Source organism: Lissotriton vulgaris, chromosome 10 (assembly GCF_964263255.1).
Source record: "Lissotriton vulgaris chromosome 10, aLisVul1.2, whole genome shotgun sequence".
NCBI lineage: Eukaryota > Metazoa > Chordata > Amphibia > Caudata > Salamandridae > Lissotriton > Lissotriton vulgaris.
In genome coordinates, this window is record NC_141698.1 from 505,936,017 (window position 1) to 505,955,575 (window position 19,559).

The following is a 19,559-nucleotide window of genomic DNA, read 5'->3' on the forward strand; positions in this document are numbered from 1 at the left end:
TTAAAAATGTTGTCTCTACAAAAATATTGAGTAACTGATTATAGAATGTAAGAAGATCATTTTATAAGTTTATAATAATATTGTTTACCGTAACATCGTTTTAATACATATTTTTTTAAATCAATGTTATATGTATATTATTCAACAGATAAATTATAGGGGTGTCAGGGGGTTCCTACCTGCCTCGACTCTGCTACTGATGTTTGTCCCTCTTCGTTTCCGCCTCGGCGCACACAGGATGTGTGTACACCTTCCACGGCCGCCTGGGCTTACCCAGAGGCGGGGCCTTCATCGGTGACGTCGTCTCCTGTTGTCCAATCATCTTCCACGACGGTGCTGATAACGCGAGGTTTCGAACAGGAGGGCGCGAACGCCGGAGCAGCACAGGAAGCATCGGACGTCTTTGCCGCTGGACGGAAGGAACCCGGAACCGGATTGCTGAAGGAGACCGAAAGAGGAGACGGGGAGAGACCGACAACAGTACAGCCAGGAGGCCAACGGAACCACGCTCCGCCCAGCCACACTTCACCTGGAGAAGTGTGGCATCGCAAGGTACGGGCTCGTATACGGGGACTCTTTCAGTCGGAGGGAGGAAATGGTTAAAGGGCGGTTGGGTGGATAAGGGACGGGAGTGCATAAGGTGCCGCCTTAGTACGGAAACACAACAACCGGTGATGGTCCCTGGTGATCCCCCTCACGCCCTTACCCTACCCCTCACGTGTGTCAGATAAACAGCGCAGTCCAGTAATGTGGCGTTTTCTTTCTTTCTTTCCCTTTCCGCTCAACGCCCCCTGAGAGTGAGAAGACCTTTCAACGGATGTACCACTCGGAAGTCCTGGCGTAACCGAAAAGCTACATTACATCATCCTTCAGTCCTTTTCTCGTTGTTACTTTAATAAATCCCCAGTACCACTATATTCTACTTTGTGGCTTTGCCTCATTACTCGCTACCCCAGCAACAGCAACCCTTACAAGTGGTGCCGTGACTCGGATTTCCCTTTGAACCGTCCTCTGATACAAGATGGAAGCCCTAATACAGCAAATGAAAGAGGCCCAGGATAAACTCAAGTGGGCAATAGGCCAAACCGCTACTCTGGCTGACACTGACCGCACGACGTTTTCTAATGCCATACAGGCTCAAGTTGATAACCTGGTGAAATTGGCTGAGGGACAGAATCAACTTATGACTGTGTTGGGACAAGGCAGAACGAACGCCCCTGGTACCGTTGTCCCGCTACAAAAGTTCACTCCGGGTGACGATCCTTTGGCTTTCTTCCTTAACTTTGAAAGGGCTGCCAGGGCCAGTGCTTGGCCGGGGGATAGGTGGCCATTCTATCTTGCACCCTTGCTTACAGGTGAAGCCCAATCTGCTTACCAAATGATCAATAGAGACGGCACTGCAGTGTATGCCGTCGTAAAGAAATATATCTTGGACCGGTTGGGCGTAGATGAAGAAACTCACAGACTCAAATTCCGACAGGAACGCGGTACCCCTGGGGACCTTCCTAAAACTCTGTTTTATAAACTAAAAGCAGCCGCAGACCTCTGGTTAAAACCACAGGAAGGTAACATAGACGATGTAATGAATAAAATATATCTCGAACAATTTCTAGAGGCACTCCCCTATGGCACACAACGCTGGTTGAAACAGCACGCAGGACTAACTCTAGAACATGCCATTGAAATGGCCACCTCTTATGCCCGTGCCCAAGGTCGTCCCCCGGTGAAAGAACCAGAAAAACCTCTGAAACCCTTACCAGCGAGAGTCGAGAAAAAGTATGTAAAACCTCTGTTTGAACCTCAGCGACCACGTTATCCCAAACCTGAGGTACAACCTACTCCTGGTCCTCAATGTTACGATTGCGGAGAGTGGGGACACATAGCGAGGTTTTGCAGAAAAAAACCAAAAGAAAGGGATGAAGAGCCCATGGATGTCAGTTACGCACCGTATTCCCTTCTCTTTGCCGAGGAAACTGGACCAGTATTTTACGTAAGTGTCACCATACACGGGAAAGTAGTAAGGGCACTACTAGACTCCGGGTGTAAACACTCGGTTGTACGACAAGAACTAGTGCCTCCCTCGTGTTTAATGGCAGGAAAAACTGTTCATATACGCTGTGTTCATGGGGACGTTAGGGAATATCCCCTAGCCACTGTTAGTCTGTGTACCGCTGCAGGAACTGTAACGGAAGTAGTGGTGGGAGTTATGCCTCTCTGCCGGAGCCCGTGATCATAGGCACTGATAACCCGGGGTTTTCTGCCCTGTTAAAGGATGCCTTGCAAACTGATCCACGAAATGCACTGCTTGTTCCTGAGCCTTGGGCTAGAGATACACACTTTAGAACAGCACAGTTGAATGACGCTACACTTTCCAATGCTTGGCAAATCGCCCGCTCCGGTCAGGACCCTTCGCTGAGAACCTTCCCCACCTTTGTTGAGAAAAACGGGTTGTTGTACAGGTTAGCCAAACCCGATGACACCCCACAACTCTTAGTTCCTGTCGACTTCAGAGACCAGATACTGTTTTTTGCACATGCACATTTACTGGCAGGCCATTCAGGGGGAAAAAAAAAAAAACAGGACAGGCCATTCTAAAACATTTCTTTTGGCCTGGAGTATACGCCCAGATACAACGTTATTGTCAGGAGTGTCAGATTTGCCAGCGAAGAAATCCTTATGTTCCCCCACCGGTTCCTCTGAACCCCCTACCCATCATCGGGAAGCCGTTTGACAGGGTAGGAATGGACCTTATTGGACCATTACCAAAATCGACACAAGGTCATTTGTATGCTCTGGTCTTAGTGGACTATGCCACTCGGTACCCCGAGGCCTTCCCTCTCAGAGCAACCACTTCTACAGCCATCGCTCAGAAATTGGTAGAAGTCTTTTCCTGAATGGGCTTTCCTCGCGAAATCATTACTGACCAAGGAACCCCATTTGTATCACGGCTAATGGCCCAAGTGTGTAAACAACTGGGAGTCAAGCATATCAAAACCTCTGTATACCATCCCCAGGCAGATGGCCTAGTCGAGAGATATAATGGTAGCCTAAAACTCACGCTGAAGAAGCTTCTGTCCGGGGATGGTAAGAATTGGGACCAGTTGTTGCCATTGGCCCTTTTTGTCCTTCGAAGCCAAAAACAAGCTAGTCTGGGTACCTCCCCGTTCGAGTTGTTGTTCGGTCGTGCTCCCAGGACATTACTGGAGATTACGAAGGACAGTTGGGAAAAAGAGGGAGTTCAAGAGGCAGAGGCCCTCTTGGACTATACACGACAACTCCAGACTAGGCTCCACAAACTAAGAACGCTGGCCCATGAGCATCTAGCTGTAGCCCAAAAGAAACAAAAGACCTTTTACGACAAAGGAAAAAAATGGAGGGAATTGGATGTGGGCGACTGGGCTTTAGTGTTGTTGCCATCCTCTACACACAAGCTCAAGAAAGAGTGGCAAGGACCTTTTGAGATTCTCCGGAAAATAGGAAAAACCACCTATGTGTTACGTGTAAAAGGGAATAAGACCCAAATGTACCACATCAACCTCCTCAAAAAATGGTTGAGAAAACCTCCCCAATCGGTACAAACTGTTGAGACCGTACCTCACACGGTACACAACACCCCTATCAACCCAGAAATAACGGAGGCTCAAAAAGAAGAGATACTGACCCTACTTCTCCGTTATAAAGATGTCTTTTCTGACCAACCCGGAAAACCAACATAGCGGTACACACAATTCCGACTCCACAGGGTACTGTTGTAAAACAAAATCCCTATAGGATCCCTGAGGCCAGGAGACAAGCCTTTCAGGATGAAATCGACCAGATGTTGAGTTCTGGAGTGATTGTGCCCTCTAAAAGCAACTGGTGTTCTACGGTTGTTCTTGTTCCCAAACCGTATGGCAGTATCCGTTTTTGCATTGACTTTCGAGCTGTCAATAGGGTCTCAAAACAAGATGCTTATCCACTGCCTCGCGTGGATGAGCTGCTGGAGCGTCTTGGTGAGGCACAATATATTACAACTATTGATCTCACCAAGGGGTATTGGCAGATTCCCCAAAGGGCAATGGATACAGTGCTGTCCTCACACCAGCAGTATTCTTCCGCTTATTTGGACGACATTGTTGTCTTTAGTAAAACATGGGAAGAACACAAAGAGCATCTCGAGAACATACTCTCTAGTCTACGTACCACGGGGTTCCACATTAATGCCAAGAAAACCAGAGTGGCCTTCAAAAAGGTTAAGTACCTGGGGTACGTGTTGGGCAATGAACTGATCGAACCCCAGACTGAGAAAGTAAAGGCTATCGTGGACCTTCCCTATCCCAAAACCAAGAGGGAGTTGAGGGCTTTCTTGGGTTTAGTGGGCGCTTCATTCCACAGTTTGCTGAATTAGCCAGTCCTCTTACGGACTTATTAAAGAAGTCACAGTCGTCCCCACGGCTGCCGGCCCCTGGTCCTAAAGAATCGAACGCTTTCCAGTCCTTACAAACTGTCCTTACCACTTCACCTGTTCTGGTTTCACCCAACTATAGGAAGCCTTTCATTCTTCAGACTGATGCCTCTGGGGTGGGTATAGGGGCAGTCCTTTCCCAGGAGGATTCTGATGGACTCGAGAGACCGGTTCTTTTCATCAGTCGTAAACTCTTCCCCAGAGAACAGGCTTACTCCACCATTGAGAAGGAGTGTTTGGCTGTCCGCTGGAGTGTGGACAAGCTCCGGTACTATCTGGAGGGTCGTCCTTTTGTACTGTATACGGACCATGCCCCTTTGACCTGGCTGCAACGCAACCGTGGCCACAATGACCGCATCCTTCGCTGGTTTCTTGCTCTCCAGCCCTTCCAGATTGAAGTTCGACACCACAAGGGTCGTGACCAGGGCAATGCTGACTTCTTGGATCGGGGAAATCCTGGGGGGGGATGTGTCAGGGGGTTCCTACCTGCCTCGACTCTGCTACTGATGTTTGTCCCTCTTCGTTTCCGCCTCAGCGCACACAGGATGTTCGTACACCTTCCACGGCCGCCTGGGCTTACCCAGAGGCGGGGCCTTCATCGGTGATGTCGTCTCCTGTTGTCCAATCATCTTCCACGACGGTGCTGATAACGCGAGGTTTCGAACAGGAGGGCGCGAACGCCGGAGCAGCACAGGAAGCATCGGACGTCTTCGCCGCTGGACGGAAGGAACCCGGACCGGATTGCTGAAGGAGACCAAAGCAGGAGACGGGGAGAGACCGACAGCAGTACAGCCAGGAGGCCAACGGAACCACGCTCCGCCCAGCCACACTTCACCTGGAGAAGTGTGGCATCGCAAGGTACGGGCTCGTATACGGGGACTCTTTCAGTCGGAGGGAGGAAATGGTTAAAGGGCGGTTGGGTGGATAAGGGACGGGAGTGCATAAGGTGCCGCCTTAGTACGGAAACACAACAACCGGTGATGGTCCCTGGTGATCCCCCTCACGCCCTTACCCTACCCCTCACGTGTGTCAGATAAACAGCGCAGTCCAGTAATGTGGCGTTTTCTTTCTTTCTTTCCCTTTCCGCTCAACGCCCCCTGAGAGTGAGAAGACCTTTCAACGGATGTACCACTCGGAAGTCCTGGCGTAACCGAAAAGCTACATTACATCATCCTACAGTCCTTTTGTCGTTGTTACTTTAATAAATCCCCAGTACCACTATATTCTACTTTGTGGCTTTGCCTCATTACTCGCTACCCCAGCAACAGCAACCCTTACAAGGGGTTAATATTTTTATTTAATTATTTATCATTTTTTTAAGTATGGTTTGTAATTTTTAATGTGTAATTAAATGTTTTCATATTTAATTAGTAATTTATAAATTAGTAATGGGGTGTTAGGTTTGTAAGGGAATCAGGTGGGAAGATATTTAAATCAAAACAATTATTGATTTTTGTTTTTAATACATTTCTATGTTAATTAGCTATTTATAGTAACTATTTAATTGGCGAATAATTATGTCCATTGATAAATGTATTGTTATTTTACAGCATTTAAGGGTGTTTTGTGATTTTTAACATATTTTTTGTTTTTAAAGTGGAATTATAAATGTATAATTTGGTTGAGGTTGTTGATTTTGGTGTGGGATAGGGTGGGGTGTTACTGAAATTATATTTGTTTTGTAATTTTTAAGTTAATCATATATTTATTTGCTAATTATCTAAATTGTTAAAGTGATTATTTGTTCTGTAAATTATTTGCTGCATTTGAATTGATTGGCAATATGTGGATAATATTAACATTAGTAAAACATATATTTTTATTATTGTTTTTAATAATATGTGTTTTATTTATTTATTTAGTATTCTAATGTTATTATTGTTTTATTTATAATTTACTATATTTTTGGGGATCATGGATTTTCTTGTGTGGTAGGGATGAAAGTATATTTATTTTTATTGAATTTATATATTTTATTTTTTGTTACATTTTTTACTTTTATGTTTAATTATATTTATATATATTTGTATGGTATATATTTATTATCTTGAATGTTTTTTTAAATAATTTAATGTTGTGAGATATTTACATTTTTGTTGAAAAATGATTTGGTGTAGGTATGGTATATGTATACCTCCCTAAATCCAATAATATCCATGTTATCTTGGAGTGGGAATAAAAAATATAACCCCTCCAAAGTCCAAAACCTTCAATATTGTTGCATTGATTGGAATGATTATCGTAAATCTGCTCCATTCAAAGTTTAACAGTTGCCCTGGTTTTACTTATATCGGAGTAGGTAGTAATTCTAACACCTCCGAAGTCCAACACCTTCCCTACTGTTGTCCAGATTATTGTAGGAATAGTAAATGTAACCTCTCAAAAGTCATACATCTTCCCTACTATTGCATAGATTGGAGTGGGAATAGTAACCCTAACCCCTACCAAAGTCCAACACTTTCCCTATTGTTCTTTAGAGTGGAATGGCAATAGTAAATCTAAAACCTGCAAAGTGCAGCACTTTCCTTAAAGTTGTTTAGATTGGAGTGGAAATAGTAAATGTAGCCCCTACAAAGTCCAACATTTTTCCTGCTTTTCCTTATGTTGGAGTGGAAATAGTAAATCAAACTCCTCTAAAGTACCACACTTTTCCTGCGTTTGCTTATGTTGGAGTGGGAATAGTAAGTCTGACCATTGCATAGTTCAACACTTTTTCTCCTTTTGATCAAATTGAAATTATATTAGTAAATCTGACTCTTTTGCTAGTGTTAATTATTTTAATTTGTTATTATTTTATTTTACCTTTTTGTTAGGGTTTACATCATGTTTTAAAAACATTTTTTATTTACAATTTGTATACCTTTTGTATATTTTCGTAATTAATTGTTGCATATGTTGTTGTTGTTAGTATAATTTTGTTAATTTAAATTTGTAAGTTATGGTTAATGTAATTAAATCAATGTTTACATTTATTTTAAACATTTAAAATATATATTTTTTCAAAGGTATATTTAGTTCATAGTATGAATGAAAAATATTTGCATTTACATTTTTACATTGGCCATGTAGATGTGTGTTACTTTTCAATATTTGTAATTTTTTTATTTGTTTAATTAATATTTTTTGATATTTTTTAAAGAATACATACATTTATATATTTTAATTACATTACACATTTAGGCTATTTATTTTAATTGTATGATTATTTTATACTTTCATATTTTAAATAAATGTCTTACAGTGCTAAATATTAAACATTCGATAAACGTATCTTTTTGTTTATAGTCTCTTCTACAATATTTTTGACACAATATTTGGGTTGTTTGCATTAAAAGTATGTAAACTTAATATTTTTGTTTAACATATTTATCACACAATATTTTGGTGTCACAATATTGTTGTTCCCAGTGTTCAGTTTTGCAACCGATATTATATCACAGATGATGCAATTTGTGACTTCATCGGGGACATTATATGTTAGGTCATGAGCAGTGCATTTCGGGAAGATATAGTTATAAACTTACCATGATGCACTTCAAATTGCTTTACGTTATGGAAGTTTACCTTAAAACCCATTCAATTAAATGTATTTATTGGAAATTATATTTATTTGATATGTTATTTTATAATCTGAGTATAGAACCAGAAAACCCTTAAAACATTTTTTTCATTAACTTATTTTTTTTGTTTTTAGGTTCAATGATGATGGAATGTCTTATGTTACCATTGGTGCCATTAATTATGCATTTTGCAGTGTTATTAGTGAACTCATGTGAAATCGGGAACAGTTCCTTTGGGTGAGGGTAGGTGGGTGGCAAAGCTGCTTTTTTCAACATACCTGGCAAATTTCAGTAGCTTTGGATTATAATCATAATACCATTTTAACTGAGTTTGGTTGCGGGAATTTTATGTATTTTTTTAATAAGAGATGTAATTCTGCGATCTCAATTCTGGGGTATATTTTGCCTTCAATGGATGGAGCTTTGTCAGTGATTGTTTTCTTTATCTTGATATATTTTACCCTGCAATCATTCCCCATAGCCACAGGCATTGTTAACACAGGGACTTTGACTATACAATGTCATGAGATGCACCTGGTGTTGTACCCTGTGCTCTTAGGGTCCTCCATACACACCAGGCTCCATTGTTGCTTCAATCCCAGGCACCTTATGTGCATCAAATCATCACTAACATTGGCCCAGAAGTTCAAGTGGCCAGAAGTTCAACTTTCCTTGAACCCACTCCCACCTGTGTACCTGCCTAAGGTCCTGCCCCCCACTGGCAACAACAGACTGTCAGGATATCTCAGGAACAACGTCCCTGGGAGCTCGCAAAATGTCTCAGCAGTCAATTTGTGTGGAGTGTGGTATAAAAGACTTCACCTACAAAGCAGCACTTGCTTTGTCTCAGGAAATTCAGCAGAAGTGGGCTGTCTGTTTTTCTGTTTTTGGAGTGAACACCAGTTCCTGAGCATAATGAACCTGAACCAGGCTCCAGTACGTCATTGTTAGAAATGTAATCTCTAGTTGGCAGAGGCATGCAGTCTCTCCAAGTAGGGACCAGAAAACTGGTCAGGGTAAGTCACAACACATTTCTAAATTATCCTGTGCTCACCCACTGGTAGCTTGGCACAGAGCTTGCAGGCTTAACTTAGAATGCAACGTGTAACGTATTTGTGCAATAACTCATACAGTAACACATTGAAAACAACACATAAAGACTTCACAACAATTTAAAATATTAGAGAATATTTGTCTGAGCACATTAAGACCGAAATGGCAAAAATCCAATGTGTAGGAGTTTAAATATTGAATTTTGAAGAAATACATGCAGTAAAGTGCTTAGAAGCAAGTAGCACTAAAAAAGTTACTTTAGGTCGTGATGGACCGGGAAAAAGTCAATGTTTGGTGCCAACCATGATGGGTCACCAGCTGGCTATAAGACCCACTCAAGCCTCGGTGAAAAAAGTATCTTTCCTGGTCGCAACCAGCGAGATGTGTTGATCTTTCCCACGCAGTGAGGATGAGGCATCAGTTCCGAAAATGGGTGCAATATTCACGAGGTGTTGAGCAATGCGCCAGTTTCCGCCCCGCAGTTAAGGGGGTGTGTCGATCTTACTAAGCTGCAGTGGTGACGATATGCTGTCCGATGCACCGATCTTCAGAGGCAAAGCTCTGGTTCTGAAGCGATGTGCTGATTTTACTCCTGCAACAGGATTGATGTGCTGGTTCTGCTACACGCAGACCGGACATGTGTTGAAATCCATGTTGCAAGTACCTGGGCCACTTTCAGTGAGTCAGGCACAGGAGCAGCAGTAGAGACTTGTATTTCCCTGAGTCTCAAGCAACAGGAAGGAAGCCAACTAGGCATTAGAGATCACTCGGAAGAAGGCAGAGTCCAGCTCTCCTTCAGCAGAGTCAGAGAGCAGCAGGCAGCAGGGCAATAAGCCAAAAAGCAGGCCTTTTAGATCAGCAGACCAGCGGAGGCCGTTGAGCAGCACAGCAGTTCTTCTGACAGAGTCCAGTTGCAGGTCCATAAGTGCCTGGGGTCAGGGGCTCAGTTCTTATATCAAAATATGCCTTTGAAGTGGGGGAGAGTTCAATGAATGGCTTTGAAGAGCAGGAGAATCCCTTTCAACCGAGTCCTTCCTGCCAGAATATCTGTGAGGGGTAGTCAGTCCTTTGTGTGGGGTGAGGCCAGTACGCTTTGAAGTGTAAGTGTGAGCCCTTTCCTCCCTTTCTGCCAGGAAGTGCCATCAGAATGCAGATGTATGTAGATGGGTACTAAGCTACACCTAGTGTGAGATGTTGGCCTGGCATATGCTGTCCACTATTCTAGTGGGCACCTTGCAGCAGTCCAAATGACCCTTATTGATGGTAGGTTTAAGACAACCTTTATAGAAAGCTATCCTAGTGGTAGCTATGGAGAGCAGCCTTCTGTGTTGAAGGAATGTAAAGCAGCTTTTTACCAGTCTATAATCTCATGAATGACAAATGAAAAGAGAACCACACCAGGTATATATCAAATATACGTATTTATTCTAAACACACCCCTCTAGTCTCTTTATGAGGCTATAAGAAAAAGTACTATACAATAACTTAAGTAGCACACAGTAAATTAGCACAGTATACGTTTTGCCCTAGGAGCCTCACAAACCATATACTAAGAAAGTGGTATAAGTACCGCTGTGAACATAGAGACCAGGCCTAGGGCCTGTAGAAGCGCTGGGGCAACCAGGAACCACCCAAGGTAGGGACACAGGCGACCCACTGGGGACGCGTGCAGTGTAAACGCAGTCGCGAATCACCATTGACTTCTATTTTGAAAGTCGCAATTCGATTTTTAAAGAATAAGGACACTTCGGAGTGGACTAGGAACAAACCCCTTCAGTACTGGATAGTTCGAGAGTCAAGACCCACTGGAGACGGTGATACCTTCATCGTCACCCATGGAGTAATGCTCCTACTTAATTGAGGTGAGGTGTCTTACACTGGGGCATCTATTGTAATTTGGCCAGAACGTATGGGGGCCATGGGAACGGCCTGTGTGGCATGCATTCTCTTTATGTCTCATATGGAGTGATGCAACACCGGGATTTTCTTGATGAGCACCCTATCGGATGTGGCTAATGTGTGTTTGAGGGTAACGAGGGACCTTGGCATTTCGGTAATGGAACACTACCAGGTTGACCAGACTGGACTTGACCAACATGGGACAGCATCATGCTGGCTCTTGGCCCCGTTTACCGCTTACCGTGGCCCACATGGGGCGAATGCCAGTTCACCACCCTAATTTACAAAGTCCACTCATAGGACTGCTGTCAATCACCAACAATGACTCAGACTATGATTTTAAATTTAATTTCCATTAAGGACACTCTCTACATAGCCGCACTCATCAAACGGCTGTTGTCTTTAAAGATCTCCGCAAAAGCGACCCTTCGGGGGACTGAGGGCATTGCAGTGCCACCCCGACAAGGAGCACCGCCCGATGATGAAGCATGACATCCTTCGGGGTGTGTGAGGGCAACAAGACACAATAATTCTCCTTCCCCTCCCCCTGTTTCACCTTGAGAGGGTCCAAGACTGAGCCTAGCTTTTCTTCCTTCTATATGATTTTTCGCTTTATCCTTTACCTTATCTGAGTGTGAGCGTGACTTCACAGCACGCACTCCGATAGTAGTTTTAAATGCCAAGTCGAAGTGGCATTAAACTGCACACACAGGCACTGCAGTGGCAGGCCTGAAGCATGGTTAAGGGCTGCTTATGTGAGTGGCACAATCAGTGCTCCAAGCCTACTAGTAGCATTTAATTTATAGACCTGGGCACATGTAGTGCACTTTGCAAGTGACTTATAAGTGAATTAAATATGCCTATTGGGTATGAGCCAATATTTCATGTTTTAGGGAGAGAACACATACAATTTAGCACTGGTTAGCAGTGGTAACATGCTCAGAGTACTAAAGCCAGCGGAAAATGGGGTCAGAAAAAGTGGAGGAATAAGGCAAATAGTTTTGAGAGACCCTTCAGAGAGGGCCATTTCCCAAAAAATCATGAACCAGAATCCAGCTCCATTATAAAATGCATGTGGTTCCTGAACAACAGGTTTGTCGTTCTAGGGGGCCTGGTGATTTTTTTTTCTCGAAGAGGGGTCCAGCATTAATAAAGTTTGACGATCACTAGATTGAATTAGAATGTTTATAAGTGGGTGAATCACTGGATATTTGATGCATTTTGTGATGAGTGAAGCACTGAGGAAAAAGGGCAGTGAGTGAGAGAGTAAGTCTAGGAGTGTAGGAAGGGTAAGTCAGTGAGCGAGCAGTTGGCACTTTGGTGGGCATGTGAGTGAGTAGATGTTAAGTTAATGAGTGGTGGAATGGGTAGGAATGCAGAATGAAGAAAATATTCAGAATTATTTAAAGGACAGATAAACATTGATTACCAGACCACACTTAAATGGCTGTCATTCCAGAACTGAGGGCATCTAAAACAGTACAAGGAGACTGAAGCATCTTCCCCAGCCCAGGAACATGCAAATGAACATACCACTCGTGGAGCTTTGCATCAGACATCTTTATTCCTCAACATATGATCACACTCTGTACGTATTGCATCATAACTTCCTTAACCACACATTAACACCTCCCAGCAGACTACCTAATTCCTGTTTAGCACCCGCCCAGAACCGCAAGGGTTCTGGCACACATAATATCAAAGACACTACAGAGACCAAGCGCAAAAATAAGCTGTTGTGACAACAATAGCGTAAAGTACAAAAGTAAACTCTCCTTGACCCCAGTGGAAGATGCAGAGCTAAGAAACCAAAGGGTTCAAATTTGCAGCGAATAATCTAGCACTAGAGTCCTCGCTGCCCTCGCGTGTCCTCTCCGCATGGTAATATAAATACGGCGATAATACATCACTTTACATATTGACATTACGTCAACAGTAGACACCTGACAAGCAGGTCAGAGCTCTGCAGCACACAGTGGTGTGACAAGATGTCTGAAAGTCTAACTGCGTTGACACGCAATACAAGTACTAAAAGGCAATCATTGGCTTGCATTCTCTGCCTCTTTATCTCTCTTTACTCGACCTTTCTTTAGTATTCCTTTGGCCCCGATAATTGTTTGCCTGCCCTTCAAACCACCTTGATAAGGAGATACTCATTCTACCAAGACTTCAGTTTCAGCGCCAGTTGCTGTAGGCAAACATAACTTTGTACACTGGTTCCCTTCCCCCAATGTCTGAGCAGCAATGCCAAGGTGCCAACTGGAACTGAGATAGCTGGTCCCAGTATGTTAACCAATAGCATCAGGGATTATGGGATTTGTAGTTTCACATTCTACAGCATAGGTCTCCAATGGTAGGCTTTTGTGACAGAAAAAATTACACTGACCTAAAGGGTGCAAGACGACATGGGTAGAACTGTTTGCAACTCTAGACTGCATTGTGTTGAAAGTCACAATAAAATACCACAGCACGGCTGTCAACAGACCCAAGTCATGTGATGCTGCTTCGAACAGTAGTGCTTTGCAAGTATATTTTGAAGTGATGGGGGAACCAACATTCTGGGAATTGATAGGGATTTTGTTGAAAAAGCCAGGAGTGACTGAAGCTGCCACACATGTAATGATGTCACTTGGCAGCCATACGTCATCAGGACAGTAATTTAGTGTCTGAAGTCATCATAGAATAAAGAGTTAATTCTATTTAAGACAGGACATATTTTTATAGGATGCGGTTGAATTTGAACGCATTTTTGTTTTCCATGTGGCTCAAATGATCAGACAGTTTTCCCTACCATCAGCTTGATAAATGACTATCATTAGGATCTATTTTATGTATTACGATCTTGCCCCACTTTAAATGTCTTTCTAGCGTGTTACACAACTGTAAGCATGAATTTCTGCATTTATTTTCATTAACTGTGTTATTCAGTTTTTTGTATGCAGTGTGTCCTGACTGTGTAGAAGTAATCCTGGCTGTTCATTCCTCCCGTTCACTACTTTTCCATGTGGGCTGAGACTCGGGCCAAGAAGTCTGCACGCACCCGAATCTCGTGGTACTGGTTTCATAGGCCATACACAAAGCTTTATCATCAGTGCATGAAAAACAATTTGACCAAGCTGGGAGTAAAGATTATAACACAGTTTGTTATCATCAATTTACTACCGTAATACATTTTGGAGACCTCACATTTAGACTTTCCTCTCTGTCGCTCTGAGTCAAAGTCTGATGAAGTAACGTAAGTCTGGGTCGCCAAAAAATTAGCGCCTGCGCCCATCATCTGCAGCCGTCTGCATTAGCACTGGCGAGGGGAAACAATAAGGGTTGCAGTGTGAAGGATTGGCACATCTAAGACCACCGCAGTGATGGAAGAGCTAATGCTTGGAGGGAAATTCTTGCGCATGAGCAGAAGGCACTAAAATGGAGCCTTGAAGACTCGAAGCATGGCATCTGCTTGCTTGAAATGGAAACGCGCTATTTTACTAATGCTAATTGGGGGAAAGTATTAATAAATAAAAGGGAATCGAGTAGAGATGAGTGGTATACACTGAAACCATTTATTTTTTATTTTTTAAAGTAACATCTTTCTTTCTGACTTTATTACTAGTACGCATTTGGGCCTCTCATGTATACCTGAAGTAAGCTGAGCCATGTGACAACCGCGCATGGACACTGAAAGTTAATCCTGAGTGATGACACAAAGGTTGGGAGAAGGTCAAGGTCACCGAGTGCCCGGGCCTGAGAACGGACAGTGAAAAGTTCAACTGACTGGACCTACATGTCAGATTTTTAACAAATGTTGCAGATGAAATGTGACTGCGGGTGGGAAATAAAATTTATGAATAAAAATGAAGGGGATGGGTTTGTGAACAATAGTTTACCTGAATTTAATAACATGTAGGCATGATATGATGATCTTCCCCCCTTGTCTGACCAATCAGATTTAGTATTTTTACGATATTGAAACATTAATAGGTGGAACATGTAGAACAAAAGGTATAATTGAGATAGCTTTAGTTAGTTAGTCAGATGACGATTTGCAGAGATTGGAAGCCACAGATGCTGTGAGCGGGAGATGCTGTTGCTGGGAGAGAGATGCTGTGAAATGCTGATGAAGAACTCTAATGCAGAACCTCTATCCTGATTTAATTGGGTTAGACAGAAGATCGGGGAAGAATCTCGAGGAGGAAGAGTGTTAGAGAGGGGTGCGACGCAGTCGTCAGTATTTAGAGAGGTCATCTATCCTGTCCTGAATCCGGACCTGAAGCCTTTGTCACCTGATCTATCCCGGGGGACCATTACCACTCCTTTAGCCAGGGTCTTCACACCATTCTTGGTAACTAGGACATTTTTGTTATTTGTAGTTGTTCTTTTCTCTCGATCCTCTTCTTTTCCTCAGACATCGTTCATTGAGTAAGTCCGTGACAAATTTGAATGTGTATTTGAGATGGTTCACATGCATTTAATTTAGATAAAGATTCAAAACTTTCCAGAGTCTGTTATTTACAATTAAATAAAAGTATAGTTAGCTTAAGTCATTTCACCATCAGCTAGTTCAACCAATGGCCCATCGACCAGAGGAAAGAACTTTTTGATCAGTGAAAGGTTAGTTAGGGGTGTTAAATAACTAATCTTGAAATTGTAGAAAAAATTAATAAACTTTAACTCCAGCGGTTTACCCAACTATTGTGTGGGTTTATGGGCCCAGGTGAGTATATCGTAGTGGAGTATCTGTTATTGGTACGCCACTGGATCACTACCACTGCATTAGTACTAGTATATATAAACTAAGCTGTTATACTTGTATTATGGTGGGTTCAACGTTTAACAACATGGCTGCAATACTAAAGACGAAAAGAGCCAGAATGTCTCAGGAAGGCATGCTGTTCTGCAATGTAAAGGACCAACACTGCAAACCCTGTATAAAAGCCCATCTCTAATTTCCTTGTTACATTCGATTTGTGACATCCTTAGTCACCTGAAATAACAAAATGATGGCCTTCCTCAACTGTAATAATTTATTACAGTTGAATTATGACATCACAATGTCGGCTTAGCCAGCAGCCAAGATGAAAGGCAGGTCATGGGGCATAAGTACAGGTGCAGTTTAAACAAGGAAAATGAGAAGTGGTCACTACTGGACTTGCTCTGGACCCAGCTGTTGGCCTCTGGTGTGAGTCCTGAGCTCAAAGTGCTGTTCCTGTGGTTCTGGAACCCTTGCTTGAGTCTGGCAGGACTTCTCCTACTACCCCTGAAAAACTGGGAGTTAGAAAAGTGTTAGCTTCAAAGACCTCTGGAGCAGGGATGTTTAAAGGCATGGACAAAGTGGGCTCTGGCTCAGGGACCCAGCCTTTCATGGTGGCCCCCTGATAGATCGGGCTCTGTTCTCCACACGGTCCCACCCTAAAGCCCTTGCATGATGTTTAAACATAGATTGCTTTAAATACTATTTTCCTTTATTATATTTTTTAATACGAGTGGCGTGAAGGAGTTTAATACAGATATTTCGCAGAGAAAATTTGTTTGTTTTTCAACAACATGCAACGTCTATAGAGATGTTCCTTTTAGACCAAAAGAGGACCTCAGTCACAGAGACTATTTGCAATGATACAAGTGAGCTGCTGCTATATTGGGGGAACATCACTTACAACGCATTTATTACAACGCACTACCATTACAACGCAACCATTACAACGCAAACCATTACAATGCATTGCGCTGGGGGGCGCTCTAGGATAGGGAATATATTTAATTTACTATCCAACACCTTCCCTACTATCCACGGGGACTGGAGTTGGAATAGTAAATTAAATAAATCACTATCCAGCGCTTAAAAGCACTATGCGTTGTAGTGGTATGCGATGTAAAAACTGCGTTGTAACAGCAGGCGTTGTAATAGCCTGCGTTGTAACGACACCAATCCGCTATATTGCAATATTGAAAACAAGCTACACAATCCCTGATTAGATAGAAACACATTTCTAATTTGGACCAGTCTGCCTGTGCAGTGTCGGTCACTTGGCCAAAGAGGGCATGAAAAAGCCAAAATTTGATCATAAATGTAAAGCTGTTCTGAACAGGGGCCCCAAACATATGTTTTACCCAAGGCCCTCACAATCCTTAAGATGTCCCTGCTTGAGGACCGGGAAAACCTGGCAGGCCAATCTGATCAAGGTGCATTGCTGCTGGGCTAAAGATTCAGGTTTCTCCTGCAGGGAGCTCCTCCGCAGCAGGAAATCTGATTTAGTGTGACCTCACGGAGAAGGTATCCAGCCTTGTGGAGCCTTCTTTGGCTTCAGTCTGCAGCCTTGCCCTGCCAAACAATTCTAAGCTGTGAATGAAGAAATCTTGATGGGGTGAAGGTGCCAAAAGTATCCAGCTGGTGTGAAACCTTCCTTGGGCTTGAATTAAAAAATTTCCCCACTCTGAGCTTTCACATCAAAAATAATCGGACTCACCTGACCTACCTCTGATGGCTATTCAACCTCCTAGAGCCCTCCTCAGCTACAACTTGCTGCCTTGCCCTACTGAAGATTTTGGTATTTCCATTTTTGATAACAAGGGGCTCATTACGATGGCGTAACGACCGCCACCGCTGAGCCAGCGGTGGCGACGGTTACGCCATCGTAACGTGAAATACCCCCGCCATGTCATGATGGCGGTCGGTGTCGCGTCGCACACAAAGTCCGTCTGCCGCATTTCCGCCAATCGGCAATCGTTACAATTGCCGGCCGGGTGGAGCTGGGCCTGTAATATGGTGGCAGTGCCTAGCAGGCACCGCCACCCATATTATGATGTGGCTTGGGGACAGGCCTTTCCATGGCGAGTGATTCCACCATGGAGAGGCTGACAGGGTTTGACTTTGGGGGCCCGTTGCGGGATACCAGGGGGGTGGGGGATGCATTTAAATGTACCCATGGTACCCCCCCCTGCAGTTCCCTGCACCAAGTGGCAGGCACGCGTGGTGCCTGCCACGTAGTGCACGGAAATGCTGTGCATACACTATTACTATTGCGGGTGGTGCTGCAGCCAGCACCACCGTCTGCAATGGTAAAAGGACAGGATGCACCCGCCAGTATGGCGGGCACATCCTAATTGGGATATGTGGGGACCGCTGCACGTCTAGCGGTCCGTCCCATAGACATTATGATGGCGGGCAGACTGATGTTGGCACTCCATCATATTGAGCTCCTAAGTTCCAAGGTAAAACTTGCGACCCGATCAAACCTGGTTTCTGTACCCCACCCTCGCTCCAACTCTATTTGCCTCCAATCGTGAATAGGTTCTGTTCTACATTGACAAGGTAACCGTTGTTGGTGCTTAACACTTTTTGGAGCTATTTTTATTTACAATTTTCAAAATTCATCCCTTTGGTTTTGCTTACTGAATTATTGTGGATTTGTATGCCATATATTAAAATGTGCTCTATTTTCTAAGTTGGTTATGTATTTTTCTTGTGTTTTTATGTTTTAACTTTACTACTGTTATGCTACTGCATAACTATTTTACACATTGCTTCTAAGTTAAGCCTGCAATAGCTACCATGGGAGTTGTGCTCAGGCTAATTTATTGATTCATTTTTTGGTTCACCCTGACAAGGATTGTGCTTATTTCTTAAGTTGGGTAGTCCCTACTTGAACTAATAACCCCATTTCATACAACATCCAGTGATTTCTTGACTCTCAGAAAAATCAGTTAGTATGGCATGTATGTTCAGCACAGAATTCTGAGTTAAACCGTCAAACTTTGCTTTTTTGAATCAATCACTGATTTTAGCTCACTCTAGACTGCAGTAACCATCTGTTTAGGTCTATTGATAAAGTCGATAGCGAAAACAGCTAGGCTGGGGACACATCGCACGCTGTCCGAAAGCAGGTCCCAGTCATGAAACAACATTATCTAGATGTCCCAGAATCCTCAAGTCTACCCAGTGGTTGTCCTAAAACCATAGCTATGTGAATTATATCTTCCCTCTTGTCTCTATTCTTCAACAACGTTTTCTTTAGGCACTGTAAGTCATTCAGTCATATGTCTCAATGGTTGCTTACCTTGGGATCTTCTCTATGCCGGCATGTGGTCTACCCACTTCTTTTGGGTCCTAAGTCCACTCATGTTTATTTCTCTGTGCTGGTGTTTGGTCTGTGCAAACTGAATACTTCTCTCCAGTCTGTGGAATGGTGCTGGCATTTCCATGCTTCAGTTCTAGCCCCAAAGACATCAACCTAAAGATGTAAACCAGAGAGTCCAGGAAAAGAACAGAACATGTTTGCCTGTATCAACATAGAAACTCAAACTAAAGATCAGTTAGCACAACTTAAGAAAATTGGACAAAACAAATAATTATTACTAAAACAGTAGTAGACGTTACGTAGAAGTCCAAAACTCATCCAGGGAAGAACTGGATGACAAGATTCCTGCTATATTGGCAAATGTGCAAAGAGACATTATCTGTGTTCTATTATGTAGATTCCTTTTTATTTTTCTAACATTGTTTGGCAGGAAAGAAGGAAAGAAATTAAAGTCTTTCAGGTTGACTGGTGGCTGGCCAGGCCTATAAAGACTCTGCCTCTATGGTGGATGGGCCACCATGTGAAAGGTTTCCAAAT